We start from the raw sequence: 23425 nt of genomic DNA, 5'->3' as shown, positions 1-23425 counted from the left end.
AGAAGACAGAGCAGTTCTTGTTGTTAATAAATGAAGAAAATTATTATGTAGCCACTGGAAAATTTTGATAAACTTCAGTGTCATTCTGGAGTTTATAATAGATTTTACTGGATTTAATAGACTATAGTAATCTTGTTATCAAAGAATGTCTTGTAACTAAAATCCTCTGGAAGAAGATACTGTATGGAGCTGATAGATCTCAGTGATTCTTTCATTTTGAAGCTGGATACAGCCTATTAAGCCAAAGACTCTTTCATGACAGGTATTGATCAAGTTCCAGTTAAGCACCAGCTAACATTTTGAACAGTAAAACTTGCTGGCTGGTTTTCATACAGCCTGTATGTACAATCCCTTTTCCTTAAATAATAAAATGGATGGATTGATCCATCCATCTCTACTGTCAAAATGTCAGTGTAGGAGCTCATTACAGCAGGCTGTTACCTTATCAACATGAGCAGCACATTCCTTACTAATATCCTGAGCCCCTCTCTACAGAGAACAACTGCTCTTAATGTGAGGCTCTTTCAAAATGCATCCAGACTGATGGAGATCTCCAGCTGCTTTTATGGGCCCCTGCAGTGATCCTGATCGAAAGACCATTGTACATCAAGGATCCACATAACAGTGAACCTGAGTAGGCACAAGTCTTTGCTGCACGTATAGCATCACCTTCAGGCCTGTGCCGTGCTGCACATCTCCCTCAGCCGCAGGACAAACTCAGCAGGGTGATGATAACAGGAGCCTGCAGGCAGCTCCCACTCCGACCTGGCGATTGCACCACCTGCACGGCCTTGCCTTTATCTAAAAGCGCGCTGAGTTCTCATGAGAACATCCTCTGTGTTTGACAGAAGAAATGATGAATAGAGCTGTTTTCTTGTAAGAAATCCTATATGAGCTTGAATGAGCTCACCGAGGTAACCTCTTCTACCGATGGTGTCTGCACAGCATGCTGCACGTGGAGGGGAGGCCTGCCCGGCGCTGCACAACTCGGGGGTCCTAACATCTGAAGGGATGTAAGATTTACTAAAATTTTCTCTTTCTTGTTACTGTTAGCTTTGATACCTAGCATTTCAGATATGTTACAAAGCCCGGCTGCTTTTCTTACTGGGAGCGTAACTGGCCCAAAGCACCCGGTGCAACAGGCAGGTCCCAGCGCAAAAAGATTTTGTGGAGAAAGGATGCAAAGGGAGAGGGGGTGCCTGGCTGGCCCGCACGCTGGGCTGGTGGCAGCCACCAGGCCTCTAGCCCAGGCGGCTGTCACAGAGGTCTGGGAAAGCAAGATATTGTCAGATCACCTCACTGCCGAAACATTAACGTGCCTCAGGAAACGTGGGGTCAGGGGAGGTCAGGCCGGGTGGCCCCACAGCAGCGGTGGGCAGCGAGCAGTGGGGAGTGCGGGACATGGGGGGCAGTGGGATGGAGGCCTCGGGGGATGCGGGGTGGGCGGTGGGGTTGAGGGATGTGTGTGGCTGCAGCAGGCCTCTCCGGCCGCCGGTGATTGCTGGGGTGACGGGGGGCATGGAGCCACCTGCGGGGTGTGCGGCTTCCTTCATTCCCCCTCTGTGTGGCCCCCTGCAAACCAGGCTGGGGAGGGGGCAGCCCCTCTCCTGCACAGCTCAGCCATTTGGTCTGTTCCCCCCACACACTGCGGGGGATCGGTGCCTGCACACTCCCCTCTGCGTGTAATACAGCTGAGCTGGCAAAATACACAATGGGTTGTGGCTCGGCTGGGCACGGGAGCAGAGGTGGCCCTAATTCACAGAAATCCACCCTGCTACCCCAATAATGAGCAGGCAAATATTCACGCATTCTGGGGTGGCAGGGTGGAAGAGCAGACTGGAGGAGTCTGTTGGGGGGGGATGCTGAAGGTGAGGTTGGACATCAGCTTGCTGAGAGGGTGATCAAGCACTGGAACAGGTTTCCTGGGGGAGGGGGGGTGTTGTCACGGCATCAAGTCTGTCGGTGTTCAAGAAACATTTGGACAATGTTGTTAGATATAAGGTTGGTCTGTTGTGTTGTCCCATGCAGGGTCAGGAGTTGGTTTCAATGATCACCCTGGGTCCCTGTGAGAAACACTCTGTGGCCGATAACGTAGGCTCAGGCGATGATCTCAGTGAAGTAGTACTTTTTTATTCGCGATTGCAATGGCGGGTATCCTGCAAGCAGGAGCACACCTACTAGTTCCATAACACAGTTTATATCATTTATTTCTCAACTGGGACCCTACCCTGTTTCCCTATTGATTGCATGGTCCAGGGTCACAATCTATCCGATGCTTTACAGATAATACATGGCTTTCAGTTGCCAGCCTGTTATCATTCAAATTTCTAGTGACTTTTCACTCTGTGAGGTGGTAATGTTTCTTCCCTTATCTGACTTGGCTTGACACCCCATGATTTTTGCTTAATTGAGCTAAACAGTCTGATTGTTACCTGCATTTTTCAAGGTTTTCTGGTAAGCTTTCTGAAGCATATCAATGCCACATTCCTTCCCTCTAAAGAATGTAACATCTCTAAAAAAAACCCCTCTTTCTTACATGGTCACATACACCCAGTAAATGCTTTTCTTTTGAATATAGATTTAGTACTTGTCTTTCTTCTCCTCCTGCCTCCCATACATTGAGCATTCCCAAGAAGCAGCATGTCTGGTACTTTCTGTGCTTATGTTACCAATTCTGGTGCAAAAACAACATTTTTGTTCCCACAGTCCCTTCCACCTCAGGATCTTCTATGATTCTGTGATCTGTCCTGGCAGCCAGGGCTATTAAAACTGCCCATGTGGTGGGACAGGGTAACTCTGAGTGTGCCCAGGTCAGCTTTACCTGAGCTGGGGCTGGGCACTAGCAGTGGGGAGGAGGTTCAGGAGGTTCAGTTTGTGGACATTGCCTCTTGTCTGGTCACTGGATACCACAGAAGCTTAGGGGTGTCCTCCTTTCAGATACTGGTATACACTGAAGAGCTATCCCTTTGCCTTCTCTTCTCTTTCTGAACAGTCTCATCCCTCTCAGCTGTTCCTCCTGTGAGAGACTCCCCAGTCCCCTCCTCATCTAAGGTGTGGCTCAGAGGAGAAGGATCACAACCCTCAACCTGCTGGCAACACTCCACCTAATGCAGCCCAGAGTACCATTAGCCTTCTTTGCAACAAGAGCACTCACGTTCAGCTTGGTGTCCACCAGGACCCCAGATCCTATTCCAATAAGCCACTTTCCAGCTGGGCAGCTGCCAGCATGTACTGGTGCCCGGGGTTGTTTCTCCCCAGGTGAACTTTGCTTTCTCCTTGTTGTACTCAGTTCTGTTGTACAACAGAACTGAGGTTCTTGTCAGACCATTTCTCCAGCCTGTTGTTTTGGTAGGCAGCTAACCACCAAACACTCTCTCAGGTCCCTCTGCTCAGCAGGATGGGAGGTGGGGGGAGATGGGGGGATGAATAGGATGGAGGAAAAAACTTGCAGGTTTGAGATAGGAGTAGCTTAATGAAAGAATAGCAAAAGTTGCAATGAAAAGAAGAAAAAAGTACTCTCTACTTCCCACCAGCAGGCTATGTTCAGATACTGCCTGGGAGACAGGGCCTCAGTGTATGTAGAAAACAAACAGCTTCATAACAAGTGTTTCCTCCCTTCTCCTTTTTCCCCCAGCTTCTATTGCAGAGCATGACATCATACAGAGTCACAGAATGGCTTGGGTTGGAAGGGACCTTAGAGATCATCTAACTCCAACCTCCCTGCCATAGCTAGGGATGCCACCCATTAGATCAGGTTTGCCAGGGCCCCATCCATCCTGGCCTTGAACACCTCCAGGGATGGGGCATCCACAGCTTCTCTGGGCAACCTGTGCCAGGGCCTCATTACCCTTATACCGAAGAATTTCTTCCTAATACTTACACCAATTTTAGTTTAACACACTCTGGTCAGATCTGTTGTTATGTCAACCTTTTGTGCCTCACGTTGGGTGCCAAAAGGACTGTTGTGGTTTAACCCAGCCAGCAGCTAAGCACCACACAGCTGTTCTCTCACCCTCCTCCCTCCCTCTCTGGGATGGGGGAGAGAAACAGGAAAATTAAGCCTGTGCGTTGAAATAGAGACAGTTTATTAAGACATGATAATAATAATAATAATGTGTATGAAACAAGTGATGTGCAACACAATTGCTGACTACCCGCTGACCGATGTCCAGCTTATCCCCAGGCAGCTGCCCCCCACCCTGGCCAGCCACCCCTATATATTGCTTAGCATGACGTCAGATGGTATGGAATACCCCTTTGGCCAGTTTGGGTCAGCTGTCCCCCCCCAGCTCCTGCTGCACCCCCAGCCTGCCCACTGGCAGGACAGAGCAAGAAGCTGAAAAGTCTCTGGCTTGGTGTAAGCACTGCTCTGAAACAATTAAAACATCAGCATGTTATCAACACTCTTCTCATCCTAATCCAACACATAGCACCCTACCAGCTACTTGAAGGATAATTAACTCTATGCTAGCTGAAACTAGGACAGTGTGACATCAGGTGTTATGGAATTTACCTTTGGTTGGTTTAGGTCAGCTGCCCTGGTGATGTCCCCTCCCCATCACTTGCCCACCCCCCGCCTGCTGGCTCTTGGGGGCTTGGAGGGAGTCCAGATGCAGTGTCAGTATTATTCAGCAATAGACACAACACTGGAGTGATACCAGTGCTGTTCTAGCTATGAGTACAGAGCACAGCACTGTGTGGGCTGCTGCAGGGAAAGGTGACTCCATCCTAGGAAGACCCAACATAAGGACCTGGCACTTGCTCTGTTGCCAGCCTGTTATCGTTGAAATTTCTAGTGACTTTTCACTCTGTGAGGTGGTAATGTTTCTTCCCTTATCTGACTTGGCTTGACACCCCATGATTTTTGCTTAATTGAGCTAAACAGTCTGATTGTTACCTGCAACTCCCACCATTTCGTGGTCACTCTGCCCAAGACAGCTTCCGACCACCACATCTCCCACCAGTCCTTTTCTGTTTGTGAACAGAAGGTCTAGTGGGGCACCTCCCATGGTCAGCTCAGTGTCCAGCTGCATCAGGAAGCTATCTTCCACGCTCTCCAGAAACCTCCTAGATTGCTTTCTCTGGGCTGTGTTGTGTTTCAGGATATGTCTGGGAAGTTGAAGTCCCCCATGAAAACAAGCGCTGAAGATTTCGCAACTTCTGACAGCTGCCTGTAGAACTCCTCATCCATCTCCTCATCTTGGTTCGGCGGTCTATAACAGACCCCCAGCAGGATGCTTGCCTTGTTGGCCTTCCCACCAATCCTAACCCAAAGAGACTCAACCTTATCATTCCCAGTCTCAAGTTCCACAACATCAAAAGATTCTCTAATATAGAGAGCCACACCACCACCCCTTCTGTGCTGCCTGTCCCTTCTGAAGAGCTTATAGCCAGTCATTGCAGCACTCCAGTCGTGAGAGTGGTCCCACCACGTTTCCGTGATGGCAACCAAGTCGTAGCCTGCCTGCTGCACGATGGCTTCCAGCTCCTCCTGTTTGTTACCCATGCTGCGTGCATTAGTGTAGATGCACGTCAGCTGGGCCATTGCCTTATCCCCCAGCCTTACCATTGTTCCCCCTGGCACAGCCCCAACAATCCTTGCTTCAGCCCCATCCCCCTTCTTACCTAGTTTAAAGCCCTCTCAATGAGCCCTGCCAGCTCCTGGCCCAGGATCCTTTTTCCCCTAAAAGATAGGGACCCGTCTGCGGCCATCAGGCCAGGTGCTGAGTAAAGTGCCCCATGGTTGAAAAACCCACGATTTCTGCGTAGGCACCAGCCCCGGAGCCACGTGTTTAACAGGTGGGCTTTCCTTGTCCTCTCTGTACCCCTCCCTGCCACCGTAGGGATGGATGAAAAGACCACCTGCACTCCTGCTCCGTCCACTAACCGTCCCAGCCCCCTAAAGTCTCTTTTGATTGCCTTCAGGCTTCTCTCTTCAATGTTGTCACTGCCCGCCTGGACTATCAAAAGAGGATAATAATCAGAGGGGTGTACCAGGTTGGGAAGCTTCCTGGCAACGTCCCTGACCCTGGCCTCAGGGAGGCAGCAGACTTCCCTACGGGTAGGGTCAGGCCGACAAATAGGGCCCTCTGTTCCCCTAAGGACAGAGTCTCCCACAACAATCACCCTCCTGTCTTTCTTGGTGGAGGCAGTCCTGATGCGTGGAGTCGACCTCCTCGCCCTAGGCATCCTCCTGGGAACACTTTCTATCTCTTCCTCAGTTGCTGGTCTCTCAGTCTCCAGGGCCTCAAACCTGTTGCGTAAGGGCACCCGGGAAGGTGGGGTCGGAAGGGGAGGGCATCGCCTGCCATGTCGAGCAGGGACCTGTCTCCATTCCTCCTCAACTCCCAGATCCCCTCCCTCTGCCCGACGGCGACAGGGCAGGGGGTCCACCCCCATTTGGGGTGTCTCACCTCGATACCTCTCCTTGAGGCCCTGCAGGGAGTTACTCCCGCTCACACTCCCTGATGGCCCTCAACCTCTCCACCTCCTCCTTGAGCTCCGCCACCATGTGGATCAGGTCATCCACCTGCTTGCACCTCACGCACGCAGTGTCTCTGCCTCCCGCCGATGGCAGCAGCAGGCTCTGACACTCCCTGCATCTGGTGACCTGAACCGCTGCATTCTTTAACGGGTAGTCGGTCTGGGTGTGTACCGACCTCCTGGAGAGCTCACCGTGCCTGGTGAAGACCATTATCGCCTAGCTAACAGCTGTCGTTAAGAGGTGTTCGTGTGGGCAGGGGTTGCTCTCCGCCCTGCCTGCTCGCCCTGCCTGCGCGAACTGCTGCGTGCATCCAGTGACCTGAACTGCTGCATTTTTGGATGGGCAGTTGGTCTGGGTGTGTACCGTCTTCCTGGAGAGAGCACCATGCCTGGTGGAGACCATTGCAGCCTAGCTAATGGGAGACTGTCGTTACAGGAGGTTTTCGTATGGGCCGGGGGGGAACGCTCTGCCCTCCCTGCTCACCCTGTTTGCCCGCCCTGCCTTGCTAACTGCCGTGCCGCTCTGTTTGCCCACCCTGGTCACTACACTCCTGGTCACTCCTGCTCCCTAGGGGCTGCTTTTGAATGGCCAGGGGGAGGGGCGCTGCTGGCTCCGCCTGCGCCTTGTCAGCCTCACTCACGAGGGCTGCTGGGTCGTGGCAGCTCCCTCAAGTAGGCTCGATACTGGAAAAATTAGCCCTGCCTGTCCCGATCCCCCGCTCTGCTGCAGAACGCATCTGCCCCGGAGCTGATTGCCTCGGCAAGATGTCACTGAGAAGAGACTGGCTCCATCCTCCTGACCATCACATTCTACGTATTTATTGTTATAAATGAGGTCTCAACTCAATCTGAATTTTGTAATATTTATAAAACAAATATTTCTAAAAGGTATAAAAGGCAAGTAAACAGCATTGGGTGTGCAGGGAGTCTACGCTCCACCAACATGCACACAAAAACATCAAACATTCTAAATATACAGAACATTGCTTGACATACTAAACGCAAGTATGCCTATACATACGTACAATCAGGAAAGATAACAAACAATCCTCTAAGTTCCATGACTTACTAAACTCGAGTACACCTATACATATGTACGATCAGAAAAGGTAACAAGCAATTCTCCAAGTTCCACGACTCAACAGTCCCCATTTTGCACTCCTTTTCTTGATTACATACAAGTCTCCATTTTCCATTCCCTTTGAACAATATGTCTTGCTTTAAGTTGTCAAGGCCTTTGATGGCTGTAGCAGCAGAGGGGCCCATGGCGTAGCAGTCGGATCAGATGGGGTCTCACCAGGGCAGAGTAGGGGAGAAGGAGAACCTCTCTTGAGTTAGTAACCCCATATTTACAGATGTCCAGCTTGCTGAATCGGTCCTTAACCCAGTACTCATCAACCAAGGCAAACTCCTTTATTCTGACTTCCTCTGGGGCCTCGGGGTGGGGGTGGGGGGAGAGGGGAGGGTTCCTCAGGGCAGACTCTGGCAGTATAGACAGAGACCAAGAAGGCATTCAGTACCTCTGCCTTCTCTGTATCTTCTGTCATCAGGGCACCCACCTCGTCCATCATTCATTCAACCTTAAAGATCATCTAGTTTCAACCCCCCTGCTCTGGGCAGGGTTGCCAGCCACCACAGTAGCCTCCAGGGATGGGGCATCCACAACCTCTCTGGGCAACCTGTTCCACTGCCTCACCACCCTCTGAGTGAAAAACTTCCTCCTAATGTCTAACATAAATCTCCCCTGCCTTAGTTTAAAACCATTTCCCTTTGTCCTATCACTATCAGCACATGTAAGCAGGTGTTCTTCATTCTGTTTATACACTCCCTTTAAGTACTAGAAGGCTGCAATGAGGTCTCCCTGGAGCCTTCTCTTTTCCAAGCTAAACAAGCGCAGTTCCCTCAACCTTTCCTCACAGGAGAGGTGCTCCAGCCCTCTGATCATATTGGTGTCCCTCCTCTGGACCTGTTCCAAGAGCTCCACATCCTTCTTGTGCTGAAGGCCCCAGGCCTGCACATAATATTCCAGGTGGGTTCTCACAAGAGCAGAGTAGAGGGGGACAATCACCTCCCTCTCCCTGCTGGCCACCCCTTTTCTAATGCAGCCCAAGACATATTTGGCCTTCCGAGCTGCAAGTGCACACTGCTGGCTCGTGTCCAGCTTCTTGTCCAGCAGGACCCCCAAGTTCTTCTCTTCAAAGCTGCTCTCAAGTTCTTCTTCTCCCAGTCTATATAAATACCTGGAGTTGCCCCAGCCCAAGTGCAACACCTTGCACTTGGCCTTGTTGAACCTCATTATGTTCTCATGGTCCCACTTCTCCAGCCTGTCCAAGTCCTTCTGGATGGCATCCCTTCCCTCTATTGTATCAACTACACTGCTCAGCATGGTGTCATCTGCAAATTTATGTAAGCCTGTAGTTCCCCTGGTCTTCCTTTCTCCCTTTCTTAAAAATTGTAATGTTTCTCTTTTTCCAGTCACCAGGGACTTCAACCGACAACCACCATTTTTCAAATATGATGGAGAGTGGCTCAGCAACCACATCAGCCATCTCTCTCAGCACCCTGGAATGTATACCATTTGACCCCATGGACTTATACACATCCAATTTCATTAGGCAGTCCTGAACTTGTTCCACTTTCACAGTGGGACGGAATCCACTCCTCTCACACTCTCCTTGAGGTTCAGAGTCCTGACATGTGCCGTAATGACCACACAGACACCTGGGTAAGTTTAAGGATCAATAACTTCAACCACTTTATTGAGGACAGGCTCCCTTCTCATACCATTAGCTCTACAAGCAGTATTTTCCCACTAACTATTCATTGGTTAACAACGTTGCCCAGCAACAGCAAACATTTAGCAACTTCCATATCTTAACGGTTGGAGAAAAAGAAGTTTGAGACAGCAAGGTGTCTTGTGAATCACCACTTTTTTCCTTCTAACTTGTTTACATTCCTCATGGCTTTATTGTTAAGAGTTCGATGGTATGGAATCATAGAATCATAGAATATCACAAAATCACAGAATTGTCTAGGTTGGAAGAGACCTCCAAGATCACCTAGTCTAACCTCTGACCTAACACTAACAAGTCCTCCATTAAAACATATCTAAGTTCACCTTAGTTTTTATCTTAAGCACCTTAGTTTTTCCAAAGATTATAAACCCTCTTTTTATTCTTAAGCTCTAGCCACAATTCTCTGTTCAGCCAGGCCAGTCTTATTCCATGCTGGCTTGTCTTTGGGCACATGGGGACAGACCGCTCCTGTGCCATTAAGGTTTCTTTCTTGAAGAGTGCCCAACCTTCCTGGACTCCTCTGCCCTTCAGAATTGCCCCCCAAGGGACTCTGCCATCCAGTGTCCTGAGCAGCTCAAAGTCAGCCCTCTGGAAGTCCAATACAGCGGTTTTACTGGTCCCCTTCCTGGCCTCACCAAGAATGGAGAGCTCCACCATTTAGTGGTCACTCTGCCCAAGACAGCTTCTGACCACCACATCTCCCACCAGTCCCTTTCTGTTTGTGAACAGAAGGTCTAGCAGGGCACCACCCCTGGTAGGCTCAATAACCAGCTGCATCAGGAAACTAGCTTCCATACTCTCCAGAAACGTCACAAAGTGCTTCCTCTGAGCTGTATTGTATTTCCAGGATATGTCTGGGAAGTTGAAGTGCCCCATGAGAATAAGTGCTGATGATTTCGCAGCTTCTGCCAGCTGCCTGCAAAACTCCTCATCCGTCACCTCATCCTGGTTTGGCAGTCTGTAACAGACCCCCAGCAGGATGCTTACCTTGTTGGCCTACCTGCTGATCCTAATCCATAGGGACTCAACCTTATAATTCCCTGTCTCAAGTTCCACAACACCAAAACACTCTTTAATATAGAGAGCCACACCACCACCCTTTCTGCGCTGCCTGTCCCTTCTGAAGAGCCTATAGCCGGTCGTTGCAGCACTCCAGTCATGGGAGTGGTCCCGCCAGGTTTCAGTGATGGCAACCAAGTCATAGTGATGACAAACAAGTCATAGATCATCCCCATCAAGTAGTGGACCCATGTTTTCTCTGGTCCTCCTTTTTCTGTTCACATATTTTAAAAAGCCCCTTGTATTGTCTCCCACAGTCATAGAATCATAGAATCACTAAGGCTGGAAGAGACCTTCAAGATCACCTGGTCCAGCCATCACCCTACTACCAATGTTGCCCACTAAACCACGTCCCTAAGCACCACGTCCAACTTTTCCATGAACACTCCCTGGGACGGTGACTTCACCACCTACCTGGACAACCCATTCCAGTGCCTGACTGCTCTTTCTTAGAAGAAATGCATGCTAATTTCCAACCTAAACCTCCCATGGTGCAACTGGAGGCTGTTCCCTCTAGTCCTATTGCTAGTTACCTGCAAGAAGAGGCTGACCCCAAGATCCCCACAACTTCCTCTCAGGTAGCTGTAGAGAGAATCATAGAATCATAGAAACACAAGGTTGGAAAGGACCTACAAGATCATCTAGTCCAACCGTCCTCCTAACAGCAATACTATCCACTAAGCTATTACAGAATCATAGAATCATAGAATATCCCAAGTTGGAAGGGACCCATTAGGATCATTGAGTCCAACTCCTGGCACCACACAGGTTTACACAAAATTTTAGACCATGTGACTGCACGTTTGACATGTCTGACCATGTTTGCACAGTCCAAACACTTCTTGAACTCCGACAGGCTTGGTGCAGTGACTTCTTCCCTGCACAGCCTGTTCCAGTGTGTGACCACCCTCTCAGTGAAGAACCTCTTCCTGATGTCTTGCCTAAACCTCCCCTGCCTCTGCTTGACACTATTCCCACACAAGTTACCCTGTGGTGTGCATCCCAGATTCTCCCTTGCTTGAGCCAGAGAATGATGGCACTTAATGGCTGAAAGAGTCTTCCGTCTAGGTGAGGAGGAAGTTATGTGTTCTTCTAACCATTGGGAGAGTGTTTCCAAGGCTGAAATGCAGGCCTGTACTGGGGCAGAGAGATTTTCCTTGTATTTATGATGCTGGTTGGACACATTATCCACAGTTGGCCCCATCCCCTCCTCCCAGTCCATTGCTGCCAGTGTGCTGGCATGTAATGAGGGTGCAGCCTGTACAAACTTCCGCCACATGGATGCTGGTTGCAGGAAGAACGGCCGAAAGCACGACAGACACCAGTATGGTCAGATCATGCTCCATTTTATTACCCAAATAGCCTGATTTTTATAGTGAACTTAACAGGGGCGGATAGTGTCTCACACAAGATTATTGGTCAAAAGCACTCAGACAAACGACTACAAGAAAACAACCCCACCTGCAAGAAAACAACCCCCTTGTGATTAGCAGTCACGTAGACTTTGTCCTTCAAGCCAGCAGCTGGCAACAATATTTCTCTGAATTCCTCAATTGGGCAATGTGGGAACACTGTCATGGGAACTTCTCATAGTCATCCTGGTAGCTTGGTTTGCTCAGCTGTGGCAAGCCATGGGATCTTTGCTGTTTCAAAACTCCCTCAACAGATGCTGTGCACTGGACTTCATCAGGGTCTTTAGGTGTCTGGGCATTGTTCAAATCACTATAAATCATCTCCAGCACAGCTAATTCCCACAGGTGCTGGAGACCTGTGGGAATTCTCCATATTAAACCACATTATCCATAGTAGTCCACTTGCTTACTTGATATACAATATCTTCCTTGTGGGGATACCTTTCTTTCACAGCTGCCAGGAGTCGCTTCCAGAGGCTGAGAACCTGTGCCTCTCTCCCAATTACTCTATCAATGAGCCTTTGTCTAGAGAGGGATCCCAGCTGCTTGGCTTCACTGGCTTCTAGTTGTTGGCTATTGGCCCCAGTGTCCCAGCTTCAAAGCAGCCAGGTGAGGATGTGCTAATCTGGATGACACAGAATCACACAGAATCACACAGAATTTCTAGGTTGGAAGAGACCTCAAGATCATCGAGTCCAACCTCTAACCTAACACTAACAGTCCCCACTAAACCATATCCCTAAGCTCTACATCTAAACGTCTTTTGAAGACTTCCAGGGATGGTGACTCCACCACCTCCCTGGGCAGCCCGTTCCAGTGCCTCACAACCCTTTCAGTAAAGAAATTCTTCCTAACATCTAACCTAAAACTCCCCTGGCGTAACTTTAGCCCATTCCCCCTCGTCCTGTCACCAGGCACGTGGGAGAACAGGCCAACCCCCACCTCTCTACAGCCTCCCTTAATGTACTTATACAGAGCAATAAGGTCACCCCTGAGCCTCCTCTTCTCCAGGCTGAACAAGCCCAGCTCCTTCAGCCGCTCCTCATAGGACTTGCTCTCCAGGCCCCTCACCAGCTTCGTCGCCCTTCTTTGGACCCGCTCAAGCACCTCGATGTCCTTCTTGTAGCGAGGGGCCCAAAACTGAACACAGTACTCGAGGTGCGGCCTCACCAGAGCCGAGTACAGGGGGACGATCACCTCCCTAGCCCTGCTGGTCACTCTGTTTCTGATACAAGCCAGGATGCCGTTGGCCTTCTTGGCCACCTGAGCACACTGCTGGCTCATATTCAGCCGACTGTCCACCATCACTCCCAGGTCCTTCTCTGCCTGGCAGCTCTCCAACCATTCCTCTCCCAGCCTGTAGTTCTGCTTGGGGTTATTGCGCCCCAGGTGCAGGACCCGGCACTTGGCCTTGTTGAACTTCATACAGTTGACCTCAGCCCATCGGTGCAGCCTATCCAGATCCTCCTGCAGAGCCTTCCTACCCTCGAGCAGATCGACACACGCACCTAGCTTGGTGTCATCTGCAAACTTACTGAGGGTGCACTCAATGCCGTCATCCAGATCATTGATGAAGATGTTAAAGAGGACCGGCCCCAGCACCGAGCCCTGGGGGACGCCACTAGTGACTGGCCTCCAACTGGACTTGGCTCCATTTACCACAACTCTCTGGGCCCGGCTATCCAGCCAGTTTCTAACCCAACGAAGCGTGCGCCAGTCCAAGCCAAGAGCAGCCAGTTTCTTGAGGAGAATGCTGTGGGAAACGGTGTCAAAAGCCTTGCTGAAGTCAAGGTAGACCACATCCACAGCCTTTCCCTCATCCACCCAGCGCGTCACTTTGTCGTAGAAGGAGATCAGGTTCGTCAAGCAGGACCTGCCTTCCATAAACCCATGCTGGCTGGGCCTGATCGCCTGCTTGCCCTTCAAGTGCCGCATGATGACTCCCAAGAGGATCTGCTCCATGAGCTTCCCTGGTACTGAGGTCAAACTGACCGGCCTGTAGTTCCCCGGGTCTGCCCTCTGGCCCTTCTTGTAGATGGGCGTCACATTTGCTAGTCGCCAGTCAGCTGGGACCTCCCCCGATAGCCAGGACTGCTGATAGATGATGGATAGGGGCTTGGCCAGCTCCTCTGCCAGTTCTCTCAGTACCCTTGGGTGGATCCCATCCGGCCCCATGACGACTGAAGTCCTTTTGTATTTCTCGCAACTCACTCAAGGATAGAGATCGAGTGATTTCTGATTCATTTATGATTTCGGTCTCTTCTCCCTGATGTTGCCAAGATGACATTGCTTTAGAATTGCCTGCCTCTTGCTCTTTTCTCTCATCCTTAGGAGGAGCTTCTTCCCTTACTAAACAATCTGACTTCCGTTTCCATTGTTTTGTCTTTACTATAGGGGCGACTGATACCATAGATGTTTGGCCCTCTGGGGTGGTCACAGTGTGTGTTATCTCATCATGGAATTCAGAAACTTCCCTATCCTCTTGAGGGTGCTGGAGAGTGTTAATTGACATTTGATAGGTGTAAGCCAGACCCCAGCAGAGTGCAGCAAGCTGGTGGAGTTCTCTGGTATTGCCAGGGTCAGGGCATACGTCTTTCAAACATTGTACCAGTTTTCTTGGATTTTGCACTTGTTCAGATGTGAAGTTAAGAACCATTGGAGGAGAAAACCATGACAGGTACCTGCCCATATCCCCACACACACCTTGCCACCCACAACTACTTTGTCTCAGGACAGGTCCTTAGATGATATTCTTAATAAATTGTTTGACCTTAGGGAGGAAGACAAACACTAGAACTAGTAATAGAAGGATAACATCCGACCAAGGGTATCCAAAATACTCAAAGGCTGCTGCAATTAGCCCACAGGGAGAGAAGAAGAAGGCACCACCCCCGATATTATTCACAAATTGACTGCTAGGAGAGAAAAAGAAGGTGGTGTAATTCTTAATATTTCCAAAAAGACAATCTCCATGAGACCAGAATGAGAACAGTGCAGGGCCTGAGTACCAGACGAAACTGAAGGCCAACATCTTACAGCACGATAAAGAAACCAAACACAGATTTCAACATGTTCTCTGATCAGATATAGAGGAAAAAAGAGAACAGAGAATGCACTACATACAACATAGTCACACAGAAAAATATTAACAGCAAACCGAATGTTGTGACTAGCAAGTATGTTAGTTGTAAATACTTGAATCAATTCTACTGTTATCTCAACCCTTGAGCCCCATGTTGGGCACCAAAAAAGGACTGTGGTGGTTTTACTCGGGTGGACAGCTGAGTTCCACCACAACCGCTCTCTCACTCCCCCCTCTCCTCAAAGGGGGAGAAAATACAACACAAAGAGCTCGAGGTTTGAGATGAGAATGGTTTAATTAAAGGGAAAGAGAATGGGAAGAAAATGAAAAAATAAAGAAAAAATAAATCTGCATGGACGCACAGAGAGAAAGAAAAAAAAAAAAGTTATTCTCTACTTCCCATCAACAAGTGATGTTTGGCCATGTCTTGGGAAGCAGGGCCTCAAAACGCATAGTGGTTGTTCAGGAGGACAGCCCCGTCCCCCAGGAGAGCCCCCCTTTTTATTGCTGAGTGTGACATCAGGTGTTATGGAATATCCCTTTGATTGGTTTATGTCAGCTGCCCTGGCAATGTCCCCTCCCCAACCCATCCCGATATCTTTCTTGTAGTGAGGGGCCCAAAGTTGAACACAGCACTTGAGGTGCAGTCTCACCAGAGCTGAGTAGAGGGGAATGATCACCTCCCTGTTCCTGCTGGCTACACTATTCCTGATACAAGCCAGGATGCTGTTGGCCTTCTTGGCCACCTGGGCACACTGCTGGTTCATGTTCAGGTGAGCATCAACCAGTACCCCTAGATCCTTCTCCTCTGAACAGCTTTTGAGCCATTCTGCCCCAAGCCTGTAGCACTACATGGGGTTGTTGTGACCAAAGTGCAGGACTTGGCACTTAGCCATGTTGAATCTCACCCCATTGGCCTTTGCCCATTGACCCAACTTGTCCAGGTCCCTCTGCAGGGCCTTCCTACCCTCCAACAGATCAACCTTTCCCCCCAGACTGGTATCTGCAAACTTACTGAGGATGCACTCAATTACGTTGTCCACATCATCAATAAAGATATTAAAAAGGAGGGTGCTCCCTGGGGAGCACCACTGGTGACTGGTCGCCAGCTGGATTTCACTCCATTCACCATCATTCTCTGGGTCTGGCTGTCCAGCCAGTTTTCAGCCCAGCAAAGAGTGTGCCCTACTGCTAGGGGCAACATATGTTGGCCTTCTGTTCCCCTTGGAAGGGACTCATCTACAACAATTACTCTTCCTTCCTTCTTGGTGGAGGAAGTCTTGAAGAGTGGAGTCAACTTCCTTGCCCTAGACAATCCCCTGGGTGGACCTTCCTCCACATCCTCACCTACCCATCTCCCAAGCCCCAGAGCCTCAAACCTATTGTGTAAGGGCACCTGGTGAGGCAAGGTGGGTAGGGAGGGTGCTTGCCCATAATGCCAAGCAGGGACCTGTTTCCTTCCCTCTGTATATCTTAAGTCTCCTCCCTCTGCCTGACAGTGACAGGCACTATTTGGGGTGTTTCACCCTCGTGCCTTTCTCACAGGCCTGGCAGGAAGTTACTCCACCAGTATAACTCCTGCTCACACTCTGTGATGGTCCTTAATCTTTCCACCTCCTCCCTGAACTCTGCCACCAGCCTGATCAGATCCTGCAGCTGCTCACACCTCACGTAGCTGGTATCACTGCCACCCCCTGTTGGCAGCAACAAGCTCAGTCAATCCCTGCAGCTGGAGGCCTAACAGCCGCATTTTGGGGTGGGCACTCAGTCTGGGTTGCCACAGTCTGTTTGGCAAGAGCTTTCTGTCAAGTGGAGACCATGGCTAGATTTGGTGTCTGAGAAGCAGCCGATAGGTGAGCCAGTCTCCTGAGTGAGGAGGGATACTCTGCCCTTCCTGCTTGCATGGCCTGTGCAATCTGCTGCGCCATGCCCTACTGCCACACCACACCCTGTGTGCCCATCCTGGTTGTCCTGGGCTGCCAGCTCCTGGCAGTTCATTCAGCTGCCTTGAATTGCCTCGATGCAGGAAATCGAGGAAAACACTTCACAGAATCATAGAATGGTTTGGATTGGAAGGGACCTTGAAGATTACAGAATCACAGAATCACAGAATGGCTGAGGTTGGGAGGGACCTCTGAAGGTCATCTGGTCCAACCCCTCTGCCAAGCAGGATTTCCTAGAGCACATGTACAGGATGACATCCAGGTGAGTTTTGAATATATCCAGAGAAGGAGACTCCACAACCTCTCTGAGCAACCTCTTCCAGTGCTCTGTCACCCTCACAGTAAAGAAGTGCCCCCTCATACTGAGACGGAACCTCCTGTGTTTCAGTTTGTGCCCATTGCCTCTCATCCTCTCACTGGGCACAGCTGAAAAGAGTATGGTTCCATCCTCTTGACACCTTCCCCTTCAGATGTTTCACAGGATCACAGAAATCACAGAATCACAGAATGACAGAATCAACTGTAGGGGTTGGAAAGGACCTCGAAAGATCATCGGGTCCAATCCCCCTGCCAAAGCAGGTTCCTCAGAGCAGGCTGCCCAGGTAGGCATCCAGACAGGCCTTGAATATCTCCAGAGAAGGAGATTCCACAACCTCCTGAGGCAGTCTGTTCATATGCTCCGTCACCCTCACCATGAAGAATCATAGAATCATAGAATATCCTGAGTTGGAAGGGACCCTTAAGGATCATCAAGTCCAACTCTTGACACCGCACAGGTCTACCCAAAAGTTCAGACCATGTGACTAAGTGCACAGTCCAATCTCTTCTTAAATTCAGACAGGCTCAGTGCAGTGACCACTTCCCTGGGGAACCTGTTCCAGTGTGCAACCACCCTCTCTGTGAAGAACCCCCTCCTGATGTCAAGCCTAAATTTCCTCTGCCTCAGCTTAACCCCGTTCCCGCGGGTCCTGTCACTGGTGTTAATGGAGAAAAGGTCTCCTGCCTCTCGACACCCCCTTACGAGGAAGTTGTAGACTGTGATGAGGTCTCCCCTCAGCCTCCTCTTCTCCAGGCTGAACAGGCCCAGTGCCCTCAGCCGTTCCTCGTACGTCTTCCCCTCCAGGCCTTTCACCATCTTCGTAGCCCTTCTCTGGACACTCTCCAACAGTTTCATGCCCTTTTTATACTGTGGTGCCCAGAACTGCACACAGTACTCGAGGTGAGGCCGCACCAGCGCAGAGTAGAGCGGGACAATCACCTTCCTTGACCTACTAGCGATGCCGTGCTTGATGCACCCCAGGACACGGTTGGCCCTCCTGGCTGCCAGGGCACACTGCTGGCTCATATTGAACTTGCTGTCTACCACGACCCCCAGATCCCTCTCTTCTAGGCTGCTCTCCAGTGTCTCATCGCCCAGTCTGTACGTGCAGCCAGGGTTTCCCCGTCCCAGGTGCAGGACCCGGCACTTGCTCTTATTGAACTTCATGCGGTTGGTGATCGCCCAGCTCTCCAACCTATCCAGATCCCTCTGCAAGGCCTTTCCACCCTCATTCGAGTCCACAACTCCTCCAAGTTTGGTGTCATCAGTAAACTTGCTCAAAATACCTTCTATTCCTACATCCAGATCGTTTATAAAAATATTGAAAAGTACCAGCTCTAAAATGGAGCCTTGAGGGACCCCACTGGTGACCGCCCACCAGCCTGACGCAGCCCCATTTACCATAACCCTTTGGGCCCTGCCCATTAGCCAATTGCTCACCCATCGTATGATGTTTTTATTTAGCTGTATGGTGGACATTTTGTCCAGTAGGATCCTATGGGAAACCGTGTCAAAAGCCTTGCTGAAGTCCAAAAAAATCACATCAGCTGGTTTCCCTTGGTCCACCATACGGGTGATCTTATCATAAAAGGAAATCAGGTTAGTTAGGCAGGACCTGCCCTTCACAAACCCATGCTGGCTGGGACCAATGACTGCTTTGTCCCCCAGGTGCGCCTCAATAAGTTCGAGAACCATCTTCTCCATGATTTTACCAGGCACTGACGTGAGACTGACAGGCCTGTAATTGCTAGGGTCTTCTTTCTGACCCTTCTTGAAAATCGGCACAACATTTGCCAGCTTCCAGTCTACCGGGACCTCTCCAAATTCCCAAGATCGTTGAAAAATAATTGAGAGAGGTTCCGCGATGACGTCCGCCAGCTCTTTCAGCACCCGGGGATGAATCCCATCCGGACCCATGGACTTGTAGGGATCCAGGTGGAGTAGCAAATCCCGCACACGTTCAGGGTCGGTTGGGAGTTTGTCATCCCCACCGTCCCGGTCCTCCAGCTCAGGGCACCCTGGGTCCCGAAGCCCATCATCGGCATTGAAGACAGAGGCAAAGAAGGCGTTAAGCATCTCTGCTTTGCCTATGTCATCGTCTGTGAGGAGACCTTCCCTATCAAGGAGCGGCCCTATGTGTTCTTTAGTTCTCCTTTTTCCATTCACATATCTAAAAAAAAACTTTTTATTTTCTCTCACAGACACAGCCAGCTTCAACTCTAGGTGTGCTTTAGCCACACGAATTTTCTCCGTACAAACACGAACAGCATCCCTGTATTCTTTCCATGACACCTGGCCCTCCTTCCAGTAGCGAAACACTCTCTGTTTCCGCCTAATCTCCATTAGAATGTTCCTGGTCAGCCACGCCGGCCTCCTGCCCCGCCTGCCTGACTTGCGATATTTAGGAATTGCCTGATCTTGTGCTTCTAGGAGGCATCGCTTAAAGAATGACCAGCACTGGTGGACATCGAGGCCTTCAAGAGCAGTTTCCCAGGGGACCTTGCTGACTAGTTCCCTGAGCAGCCTGAAGTCCGCTTTCCCCATATCTAGGGATGAGGTTTTGGTGGCACTTTTCCTTCTGTCACTGTAAATTTTGAACTCAACCACTTCATGGTCACTATGACCAAGGCGGCCACCAATCACCACATCTCCCACTAGACCCTCTCTGTTTTCTAGCAACAGGTCTAGGAGGGCACCTTTCCTAGTTGGCTCCGTTAGCACCTGCACCAAGAAGTTATCATCTAGGTGCTTCATGAACCTCCTGGACTTGCTCGTGTCAGCCGTGTGGCACTCCCAGTTAACGTCTGGCAAGTTGAAGTCTCCCATAAGGACAAGGGGAGTTAATCTCGAGGCCTCTCTTAGTTCTGTAAAGAATAATTTATCGGCGCTATCGTCCTGGCCAGGCGGTCTGTAATAGACTCCCACAACGACATCCCCTTTATTCGTTCGTCCCTTGATCCTTACCCAGAGGCTCTCAACTTTGCCATCGCCGACCTGAAGTTCCACACAGTCCAGCCCCTGCTTCACATACATCGCCACCCCACCACCTCGCCTACCCTGCCTGTCCCTCCTGAAGAGCCTGTAACCATCTATCGCAACACCCCAGTCACAGGACTCATCCCACCAGGTTTCGATTATGCCGATGATGTCGTAGTTGCGGGACTGGGCCAGGACTTCTAGCTCATCCATTTTATTCCTCATACTGCATGCGTTCGTGTAGAAGCATTTCAGGTGCGTCTCCTTACACTCAGCACCTTGTGGATCTGACCGAAGGACCTCACTGGCACACAGCCCCTCTGATTCTAGCGTACCATCCCTTAGGTCTTCACCGGCGTGCCTGGTTTTAGCCCCTTCCCCCTTCGACTCTAGTTTAAAGCCCTATCTATCAGCCCTGCCAACTCCTGACCAAAGATCCTTACCCCTCTCCGAGAGAGGCGCATCCCATCCAGTGCCATCAGGCCCAGTGTAGCATAGACCTTCCCGTGATCAAAGAACCCAAAGTTCTGCCGGTCACACCAGTCTCGAAGCCACAAGTTTATGTGAACAGCACGCCTTTCAGCTTCGATCCCCCCTATCGGAAGGACAGAGGCAAACACAACCTGCGCCCCTGATCCTCTAAGTAGTCACCCCAAATCCCTAAAGTCTCTTTTGATCGCCTTCGGACTTCTTGTTGCTACTTCATCGCTACCAGTCTGAAAGACCAGTAGCGGGTAGTAGTCAGTGGGCCGTACCAGGCGCTTGACTTTCTTGGCAAAGTCTCTCACCCAAGCCCCAGGGAGGCAGCAGACTTCCCTACGGGTAGGGTCAGGCCGACAAATAGGGCCCCCTGTTCCCCTAAGGATAGAGTCTCCCACAACAATCACTCTCCTGTCTTTCTTGATGGAGGCAGTCCTGAGGTGTGGAGTCGACCTCCTCGCCCTAGGCATCCTCCTGGGAACACTTGCTACCTCTTCCTCAGTTACTGGTCTGTCAAGCTCCAGGGCCTCAAACCTGTTGCGTAAGGGCACCCGGGAAGGTGGGGTCGGAAGGGGAGGGCATCGCCTGCCATGTCGAGCAGGGACCTGTCTCCATTCCTCCTCAACTCCCAGATCCCCTCCCTCTGCCCGACGGCGACAGGGCAGGGGGTCCACCCCCATTTGGGGTGTCTCACCTCGATACCTCTCCTTGAGGCCCTGCAGGGAGTTACTCCACAAGTCTATCTCCCGCTCACACTCCCTGATGGCCCTCAACCTCTCCACCTCCTCCTTGAGCTCCGCCACCATGTGGATCAGGTCATCCACCTGCTCGCACCTCACACACGCAGCGTCTCTGCCTCCCGCCGATGGCAGCAGCAGGCTCTGACACTCCCTGCATCTGGTGACCTGAACCGCTGCATTCTTTAACGGGTAGTCGGTCTGGGTGTACACCGACCTCCTGGAGAGCGCACCGTGCCTGGTGGAGACCATTATCGCCTAGCTAACAGCTGTCGTTAAGAGGTGTTCTTGTGGGCAGGGGTTGCTCTCCGCCCTGCCTGCTCGCCCTGCCTGCGCGAACTGCCGCGCTAACTGCCGCGCCACTCCCTTCTGACGCGCCATGCCCTGTTTGCCCGCCCTGGTCGCCGCGCACCATCCCTTAGGTCTTCACCGGCATGCCTGGTTTTAGCCCCTTCCCCCTTCGACTCTAGTTTAAAGCCCTATCTATCAGCCCTGCCAACTCCTGACCAAAGATCCTTACCCCTCTCCGAGAGAGGCACATCCCATCCGGTGCCATCAGGCCCGGTGTAGCACAGACCTTCCCGTGATCAAAGAACCCAAAGTTCTGCCGGTCACACCAGTCTCGAAGCCACGAGTTTATGTGAACAGCACGCCTTTCAGCTTCGATCTCCCCTATCGGAAGGACAGAGGCAAACACAACCTGCGCCCCTGATCCTCTAAGTAGTCACCCCAAATCCCTAAAGTCTCTTTTGATCGCCTTCGGACTTCTTGTTGCTACTTCATCGCTACCAGCCTGAAAGACCAGTAGCGGGTAGTAGTCAGTGGGCCGTACCAGGCGCTTGACTTTCTTGGCAAAGTCTCTCACCTGAGCCCCAGGGAGGCAACAGACTTCTCTGCGGTTTGGGTCTGGTCGGCATATCGGTCCCTCTGTCCCTTTCAGAAGGGAGCCCCGCATAACAATAGCCCTTCTTTCTTTTTTGAAGGATGATGTGGCAATGCAATGTGTAGGTCGCCTTGTCTTAGGTGCCCCCTCCAACTGGGATGGGTTTTTATCTACTTTGTCATTCAGATTGTCTTGTTCTAGTCCTTCATATCGATTATTTAAGGGTAGATGAGAAGGTGAGGTGGGCAGAGAGAGGGCTCGCCTACCACCCCGAATAGGCACCTGCCTCCATTCCCCCCCTTGATCTAGGTCTCCTCCCGCTGCCTGGCAGGAGGAAGGAACCTCCGTCTTCTGCATAACAGGAGACGCCTGTGCTGTGGCAGGCTCGTGAGCCTGCCTCAGAGAGGGTAGAGTGCACCTCCACCAGTGATGTCTTGCCTAAACCTCCCCTGCCTCTGCTTGACACCATTCCCACACAAGTTACCCTGTGGTGTGCATCCCAGATTCTCCCTTGCTTGAGCCAGAGGATGATGGCACTTAATGGCTGAAAGAGTCTTCCATCTAGGTGAGGAGGAAGTTATGTGTTCTTCTAACCATTGGGAGAGTGTTTCCAAGGCTGAAATGCAAGCCTGTACTGGGGCAGAGAGATTTTCCTTGTATTTATGATGCTGGTTGGACACATTATCCACAGTTGGCCCCATCCCCTCCTCCCAGTCCATTGCTGCCAGTGTGCTGGCATGTAATGAGGGTGCAGCCTGTACAAACTTCCGCTACATGGATGCTTGTTGCAGGAAGAACGGCCGAAAGCACGACAGACACCAGTATGGTCAGATCATGCTCCATTTTATTACCCAAATAGCCTGATTTTTATAGTGAACTTAACAGGGGCGGATAGTGTCTCACACAAGATTATTGGTCAAAAGCACTCAGACAAACGACTACAAGAAAACAACCCCACCTGCAAGAAAACAACCCCCTTGTGATTAGCAGTCACGTAGACCTTGTCCTTCAAGCCAGCAGCTGGCAACAATATTTCTCTGAATTCCTCAATTGGGCGATGTGGGAACACTGTCATGGGAACTTCTCATAGTCGTCCTGGTAGCTTGGTTTGCTCAGCTGTGGCAAGCCATGGGATCTTTGCTGTTTGAAAAATCCCTCAACAGATGCTGTGCACTGGATTTCATCAGGGTCTTTAGGTGTCTGGGCATTGTTCAAATCACTATAAATCATCTCCAGCACAGCTAATTCCCACAGGT

The 23425-nt window shown here is 50.8% G+C and overlaps 1 long non-coding RNA gene across 1 annotated transcript in view; it reads left to right on the top strand.

The window, feature by feature from the left end:
* Positions 1-833: 833 nt before the first annotated feature.
* LOC113845450 (uncharacterized) overlaps positions 834-23425 on the top strand; it is a 31149-nt gene continuing 8557 nt past the window's right edge. The window contains exon 1 of the long non-coding RNA XR_011806450.1: positions 834-1013. This is a non-coding gene — a long non-coding RNA (uncharacterized lncRNA). The remainder of the gene's footprint in view (positions 1014-23425) is intronic.

The sequence above is a fragment of the Anas platyrhynchos genome, chromosome 1, assembly GCF_047663525.1.
Source record: "Anas platyrhynchos isolate ZD024472 breed Pekin duck chromosome 1, IASCAAS_PekinDuck_T2T, whole genome shotgun sequence".
Classification (NCBI taxonomy): Eukaryota; Metazoa; Chordata; class Aves; order Anseriformes; family Anatidae; genus Anas; species Anas platyrhynchos.
The sequence above is the reverse complement of the archived record's forward strand: the minus strand, read 5'-3'. Positions and strand labels throughout refer to the sequence as shown.